Here is a 7,595-nt window from a genome sequence, read left to right as displayed (position 1 = left end):
CAGATGATTAACCCATACAGGTGACAGCTGTCTTGAGTTCTCACATGGTAAGTTTTGGATCCTAATTCAAACCTGCCCTAGCTCCCCCACCAGGAAGCTGCAGTGGAGGCTTGGCTACCCAGCAGCCACAGGTTTACGAAGAGCATTCATATGTGCAGCTGTGTGCTGTTGAATGCCTACCATGCGTGTTTGGACTCGTGTCCAAGCATTCCTGAGTTCATCCTTGACCTCCCCGCTCACTAGTGATAGATATCATAGGGTGTACTGTTTTAATTTTGTATACACAAATGATTTGGTATTGTATAAACTTTTGATAACTGGTGAACAGCAACTTGTTCGAGGAATGTTTCCTCACTTTTGTGGCTGCCCCACAAGTACCTTCCATCCTTCTCTGGCTGGCTCGCCACAACTGGACTGGGTTAAAGTGGAAGGAAAGCCTATATCGCAACATACCTGTTATGTGCTGTTTTCCCTTTGCTTTTATACTCAACTCAGACATTTTCTACTAAATGTAAATACATTTTTTCACTGCAGTCATGTAACTCCATGTTCCTAGCACACTCCCTTTGACAAAGTCAGAAATGACGAAACACGTCAGGTCGTGACCATATGGAAGCCGGAAGTGTTCAGGGGTGACGAACGGGGTGTTTTGGGAGTCTCTACACTGGCGTGGAGCGGGTAAGGGAAGCTATTGGGAGACTTTAGGGAGGCTGAGGAGAGGGGTGTGTGTCAGCGTAAAGGGCCCACAGTGGATACCATATTTTATCAGCGCTGGACACAAGAATCAGGAGTCAGGCCATTGTGGAGATTATCTACTATGCCCTTCTGCCTTATCCATGAGAGTGGGTAGGCATTAGGTTCTGGTGAGTTACCATCTGTACTATATCTGTCTGCACAGCGGTGAAGGAGTGTGAGGTGGCCTCGGCTGCACACTGGGATTCCTGTGGGTCTGATCTTAAAATATAAGACTATCCACTGCTATACAGACTCTGCTAAAACACTCTATCCTATTTGATGGACTGTGCATTCTTTGTGGATTGAAACTTTATGGGACAATCTTATTGTTGCCCCCGACTAAGTTTTGTCTGCGGTACTAATACCAATTATTATATTTGGGATTTAATGGTGTTTTTCTATAAATAGAGATTTATCTGCAGCTCCTCTGATAGGCAGACAAAGCCAAAAACTCTACTCTGTCACTAGTACCTACCTAGGAAGGTGCTACATACCGAATTTTGGGTTTTCACTTGCTGTAAGCCATAATCATCAAAATGAAAGGAAATAAATGCTTAAAAAATATCACCCTGTGTGTAACACATCTATATATAATACGAGTTTCACTTTTTCAATTGAATTACTGAAATAAATAACTTTTTGATGATATTCTAATTTTATGAGATTCACCTGTATATCATGTTTATGATTTTTAACCACTTGCCGACCGCTCACATTGAGCCTACTGCGGCAGAGTGGCTCTCCTGGGTCCAGCGACGTAGACCTACATCGCTGGATCCTGCCCTCCTCTCAGCGGCGCGCGTGCCCCGCCGGAGGCTTGCTCCGGCTGTATGCGGACACAGCGGGAGTCGGGCCAGATAGCTGAACCTGCAATCTGTGTGTGTGTCACACAACCCCCTCCCCCCACACACGTCAGTAAGCATGAGGCATAAATTTACCCCTTGATCACCAACAGTGTTAACTCCTTCCCTGCCAGTGTCATTATTACAGTAACAGTGCATATTTATAGCACTGATTACTGTAGTAATGTCACTGGTCCCCCCAAAAGTGTAAAAAATGTCAGTCAGGGGTCCGATCTGTCCACCGCAATGTCGCAGTCCCACAAAAAAATCGCAGATCGCCGCCATTACTAGTAAAAAAAAATAAACAATAAAAATTACAAATCTTTCCCGTAGTTAGTAAACGTAATAACTTTTGCGCAAACCAATCAAAATACGCTTATTGTAAATTTTTTTACCAAAAATATGTAGCAGAAAACAAATTTGCCTAAAATGTTAAAAAATGTTAAAAAATTTTGATTTATACATTTTTTCTGGGGAATGTTATATATCAGAATGTGAAAAATATTGTTTTTTTTTTTTTTCAAAATTGATGCTCTTTCTTTCAAAAATTAAAAATGGCACAGGTGATCAAATACCACCAAAAGAAAGCTCAATTTGTGGGGGAAAAAAAGGACATAAATTTAATTTGGGTACAGCATCGCACAACTGCGCATTTGTCCGTTAAAGTAACGCAGTGCCAAATCGCAAAATATAGCCTGGTCAGGAATGGGGTAAGATCTTCCAGTCTTAAAGTGGTTAAAAATTTGCTCATTGAGAATTTTTTGACTAAGACATGTAGCTAAATACATGTTGGCCTAAATTTATGACAAAAATTGAATATATTGGATATTTTTTAACTGTCAAAGTAGAAAATGTTAATTTTTTCGCAAAATTTTTGCTCACTTTTGATTAATATTGCAAAAAATGAAAAGCGCACAGGTGATCAAATACCACCAAAAGATAGCTCTGTTTGTGGGGAAAAAAGGACGTAAATTTCATTTGGGTACAGCGTCGCATGACCGCGCAATTGTCAGTTAACCACTTAAGCCCCGGAAGATTTTACCCCCTTCCTGACCAGGGCCTATTTTGCGATTCGGCACTGCGTGACTTTAACGGACAATTGCGCGGTCGTGCGACACTGTACCTAAACTAATTTGACGTCCTTTTTTTCCCACAAACAGAGCTTTCTTTTGGTGGTATTTGATCACCTGTGCGATTTTTTGATCATGCGCTATAAACAAAAAAAGAGCGACAATTTTGCAAAAATAGCAATATTTTTCACATTTTTTTATATGAAATTCCCCTGCAAAAAAAAATGTAAAAATCAAAATTGTTTAACATTTTAGGCCAATTTGTTTTCTGCTACATATGTTTGGTAAAAAAAAAATCGCAAAAAGCGTATTTTGATTGGTTTGCGCAAAAGTTATTGCCTTTACTAACTAAGGGAAAGATTTTAGCCATTTTTGTTTTTTTTTTGTAACGAGTAATGGCGGCGATCTGCAATTTTTTTTTGTGGGACTGCGACATTGCGGCGGACAGATCGGACCCTTGACTGACATTTTTGGGGTTACCAGTGACATTACTATAGTAATCAGTGCTATACATATGCACTGTTACTATAAAAGTGACACTGGCAGTGAAGGAGTTAACTTTATTGGAGAGGGAGGGGTTAAGTGTGTCCCTAGGGGCGTGTTTCTAACTGTGATTGGCTGTGGCTACTAGCGTAAGAACAGAGATCAACGGTCCTACATAGCAGAACCGTTTGATCTCCATTCTTACACAGGGAAGAATGACAGGCGGCTTTGTATACAATAGCCGCCTGCCTTTCTTCCGGTGTAACGGACGATCACGAGTGACCGGCGGACATCGGGTCCACCGGGCACACGCGCGGGGGGGGGTCCCTGACCGCGCGGGAGTGGGAGTGCACCTCCGGCGGCGCGCACTCGCTCCCTAGACCCTTTCAGGCTAGCAACGTAGCCCTACGTCGCTTTGCCTGTGAGGGGCTGACTGCCGACGTAAATTGTCGTGCGGCGGTCGGCAAGCGGTTAAAGTCGCGCAGTGCCAAGTTGCAAAAAGTGGCCTGGTCATTAAGCAGGAAAATCCTCCGGTCCTAAAGTGGTTAAAGAAAAAAAGTAAAGTATAGTAAAGTATCCCTTTAACTCGGTGTAACCTCATCTTTTATATCTTACCCCAGAAAGTGGTAATTTATTGTGTTTGTGGGCCCTAATATTGATTTCCTATATTGTTGCGCTAATATCGTGTGACATAAAACATTGAAACTACCACCATTTTATTCTCCCGGGTGTCTTCTTTCATAAAACATGTCATTTTTGGAGGAATTTAACGGATCTTTTAGCCTAAAAGACTTCTTAAACATGTGCAGAAAATGGCTCTGGCAGGGAAAGTGTTAAGTGCCGACTGGTCCACCCAGCACTGGGTCCATCTACAGCTATATTCTACAATCCTGAGGAACTACAAATCCCAGCGCTCTTCTCTTCTAATGACAACAGCTCGATCGTTATGGGCCATACACACTATAAGATTTTCTGAAGACTTTTTCCTTTAGATTTACCAAAACCATATAATATGAGGTCAAACCTAAACACTTTCTATTTGTATGCACTCTGGCAGGCCCCTGCACTACATAGAAAAGGTAAATCTAAAGGAAAAAGTCTTCAGAAAATCTTATAGTGTGTATGGCCCTTTAGGAATAACTGGCCAGCGTCCCCTTTAAAAGGCGGGATGTGTATGTAGCTATAAATAGCGCAGTGACGTCGCCGGTGGAGCTGGTCCCAGTCAATGACACATATCATATCCCGCCCTCTTCTAGCTATCAATCAATCGGTCTCATCCAATAGTAAGCAGCGAAGGGCGGAGCCCTCTGTTTCCCACGCCCTGCTATTGGTTTGCGACTGGCGTGACGTCACGTTCACCGTCTCCCGGGTGACCAGCGAGGAGGAGGAGGGACCAGCCCGAACCGACCGGCCGGAAAGGGGAGTCCGCTGCGAAGCGAAAGAAGGAGGTAGCGGATTGGCGGCCGCCGCTGACGGCTGGGCGGGGCTCCTAAGAGGATTGGCTGACGTTTGTTGAATGACGCCAGTAGAGGCGTGGCCAGCAGGTGAGCGGGGTCCTAGAGGTATCGCAGAGGAGGAGGCAAGAGGCTCCGCGGCCTGCGGGTCCTACAGGTGACGGGGGAGGCTGGGCGGCTGCCCAAGGTGCGGCGGAGAGGGGGGAGGGGAGCGCAGGCCGCGCTGTGCTGTGCACGGGGGAGGAGAAGAGGGGGGCTGTGTGCAGGGAGGGTGAGGCCTGTATGTGTGTGCGGGGGGTGGGGGGCTTCTACCGCTACTCCGACACATGACAGCGGGGACCAGGCGGCCCCGACCCCCATCTCACCGACACTGACTACCCAAGGGGATCCCCCCTCCCCTGCAGGGGCCCTCCACTGTGATCAGAAGGATCCCATCCCCCTCTGTATATGACATATAGGGGCCCTCCACTGTGATCAGAGGGATCCCATCCCCCCTCTGTATATAACATATAGGGGCCCTCCACTGTAATCAGAAGGATCCCATCCCCCTCTGTATATGATATATAGGGGCCCTCCACTGTGATCAGAAGGATCCCATCCCCCTCTGTATATGACATATAGGGGCCCTCCACTGTGATCAGAAGGATCCCATCCCCCTCTGTATATGACATATAGGGGCCCTCCACTGTGATCAGAAGGATCCCATCCCCCCCTCTGTATATGACTTATAGGGGCCCTCCACTGTGATCAGAGGGATCCCATCCCCCTCTGTATATGACATATAGGGGCCCTCCACTGTGATCAGAGGGATCCCATCCCCCTCTGTATATGACATATAGGGGCCCTCCACTGTGATCAGAGGGATCCCATCCCCCTCTGTATATGATATATAGGGGCCCTCCACTGTGATCAGAAGGATCCCATCCCCCCTCTGTATATGACATATAGGGGCCCTCCACTGTGATCAGAGGGATCCCATCCCCCTCTGTATATGACATATAGGGGCCCTCCACTGTGATCAGAAGGATCCCATCCCCCTCTGTATATGACATATAGGGGCCCTCCACTGTGATCAGAAGGATCCCATCCCCCTCTGTATATAACATATAGGGGCCCTTCACTGTGATCAGAAGGATCCCATCCCCCTCTGTATATGACATATAGGGGCCCTCCACTGTGATCAGAAGGATCCCATCCCCCTCTGTATATAACATATAGGGGCCCTCCACTGTGATCAGAAGGATCCCATCCCCCTCTGTATATGACATATAGGGGCCCTCCACTGTGATCAGAAGGATCCCATCCCCCTCTGTATATGACATATAGGGGCCCTCCACTGTGATCAGAAGGATCCCATCCCCCTCTGTATATGACATATAGGGGCCCTCCACTGTGATCAGAAGGATCCCATCCCCCTCTGTATATGACATATAGGGGCCCTCCACTGTGATCAGAAGGATCCCATCCCCCTCTGTATATAACATATAGGGGCCCTCCACTGTGATCAGAAGGATCCCATCCCCCTCTGTATATGACATATAGGGGCCCTCCACTGTGATCAGAAGGATCCCATCCCCCTCTGTATATGACATATAGGGGCCCTCCACTGTGATCAGAAGGATCCCATCCCCCTCTGTATATGACATATAGGGGCCCTCCACTGTGATCAGAAGGATCCCATCCCCCTCTGTATATGACATATAGGGGCCCTCCACTGTGATCAGAAGGATCCCATCCCCCTCTGTATATGACATATAGGGGCCCTCCACTGTGATCAGAGGGATCCCATCCCCCTCTGTATATGACATATAGGGGCCCTCCACTGTGATCAGAGGGATCCCACCCCCTCTGTATATGATATATAGGGGCCCTCCACTGTGATCAGAAGGATCCCATCCCCCTCTGTATATGACATATAGGGGCCCTCCACTGTGATCAGAAGGATCCCATCCCCCTCTGTATATGACATATAGGGGCCCTCCACTGTGATCAGAAGGATCCCATCCCCCCTCTGTATATGACATATAGGGGCCCTCCACTGTGATCAGAAGGATCCCATCCCCCTCTGTATATAACATATAGGGGCCCTCCACTGTGATCAGAAGGATCCCATCCCCCTCTGTATATGACATATAGGGGCCCTCCACTGTGATCAGAAGGATCCCATCCCCCTCTGTATATGACATATAGGGGCCCTCCACTGTGATCAGAAGGATCCCATCCCCCTCTGTATATGACATATAGGGGCCCTCCACTGTGATCAGAAGGATCCCATCCCCCTCTGTATATGACATATAGGGGCCCTCCACTGTGATCAGAAGGATCCCATCCCCCTCTGTATATAACATATAGGGGCCCTCCACTGTGATCAGAAGGATCCCATCCCCCTCTGTATATGACATATAGGGGCCCTCCACTGTGATCAGAAGGATCCCATCCCCCTCTGTATATGATATATAGGGGCCCTCCACTGTGATCAGAGGGATTCCATTCCCCTCTGTATATGACATATAGGGGCCCTCCACTGTAATCAGAAGGATCCATCCCCCTCTGTATATAACATATAGGGGCCCTCCACTGTGATCAGAGGGATCCCATCCCCCTCTGTATATAACATATAGGGGCCCTCCACTGTGATCAGAAGGATCCCATCCCCCTCTGTATATGACATATAGGGGCCCTCCACTGTGATCAGAGGGATCCCATCCCCCCTCTGTATATGACATATAGGGGCCCTCCACTGTGATCAGAGGGATCCCATCCCCCCTCTGTATATAACATATAGGGGCCCTCCACTGTAATCAGAAGGATTCCATCCCCCTCTGTATATGACATATAGGGGCCCTCCACTGTGATCAGAAGGATCCCATCCCCCTCTGTATATGATATATAGGGGCCCTCCACTGTGATCAGAAGGATCCCATCCCCCTCAGTATATGACATATAGGGGCCCTCCACTGTAATCAGAAGGATCCATCCCCCTCTGTATATGATATATAGGGGCCCTCCAC

At 47.3% G+C, this 7,595-nt stretch overlaps 1 protein-coding gene across 2 annotated transcripts in view; it reads left to right on the top strand.

Annotated features, from left to right (window-relative positions):
• The first annotated feature begins 4,504 nt into the window (after window positions 1-4,504).
• Window positions 4,505-7,595, top strand: part of PRKACA (protein kinase cAMP-activated catalytic subunit alpha) — a 149,976-nt gene continuing 146,885 nt past the window's right edge. Inside the window, exon 1 of one of the 2 annotated variants that reach the window (XM_082253295.1) lies at window positions 4,505-4,674. The gene's annotated coding sequence lies outside the window, so the exon portion shown is untranslated. Of the gene's footprint in view, window positions 4,742-7,595 lie in introns of both variants that reach the window. The other variant, XM_082253294.1, reaches the window with a different exon arrangement.

The sequence above is a fragment of the Pelophylax lessonae genome, assembly GCF_965119305.1.
Source record: "Pelophylax lessonae genome assembly, chromosome: 4".
In the NCBI taxonomy this organism is placed as follows: domain Eukaryota; kingdom Metazoa; phylum Chordata; class Amphibia; order Anura; family Ranidae; genus Pelophylax; species Pelophylax lessonae.
This window is presented reverse-complemented; position numbering and strand designations above follow the sequence as displayed.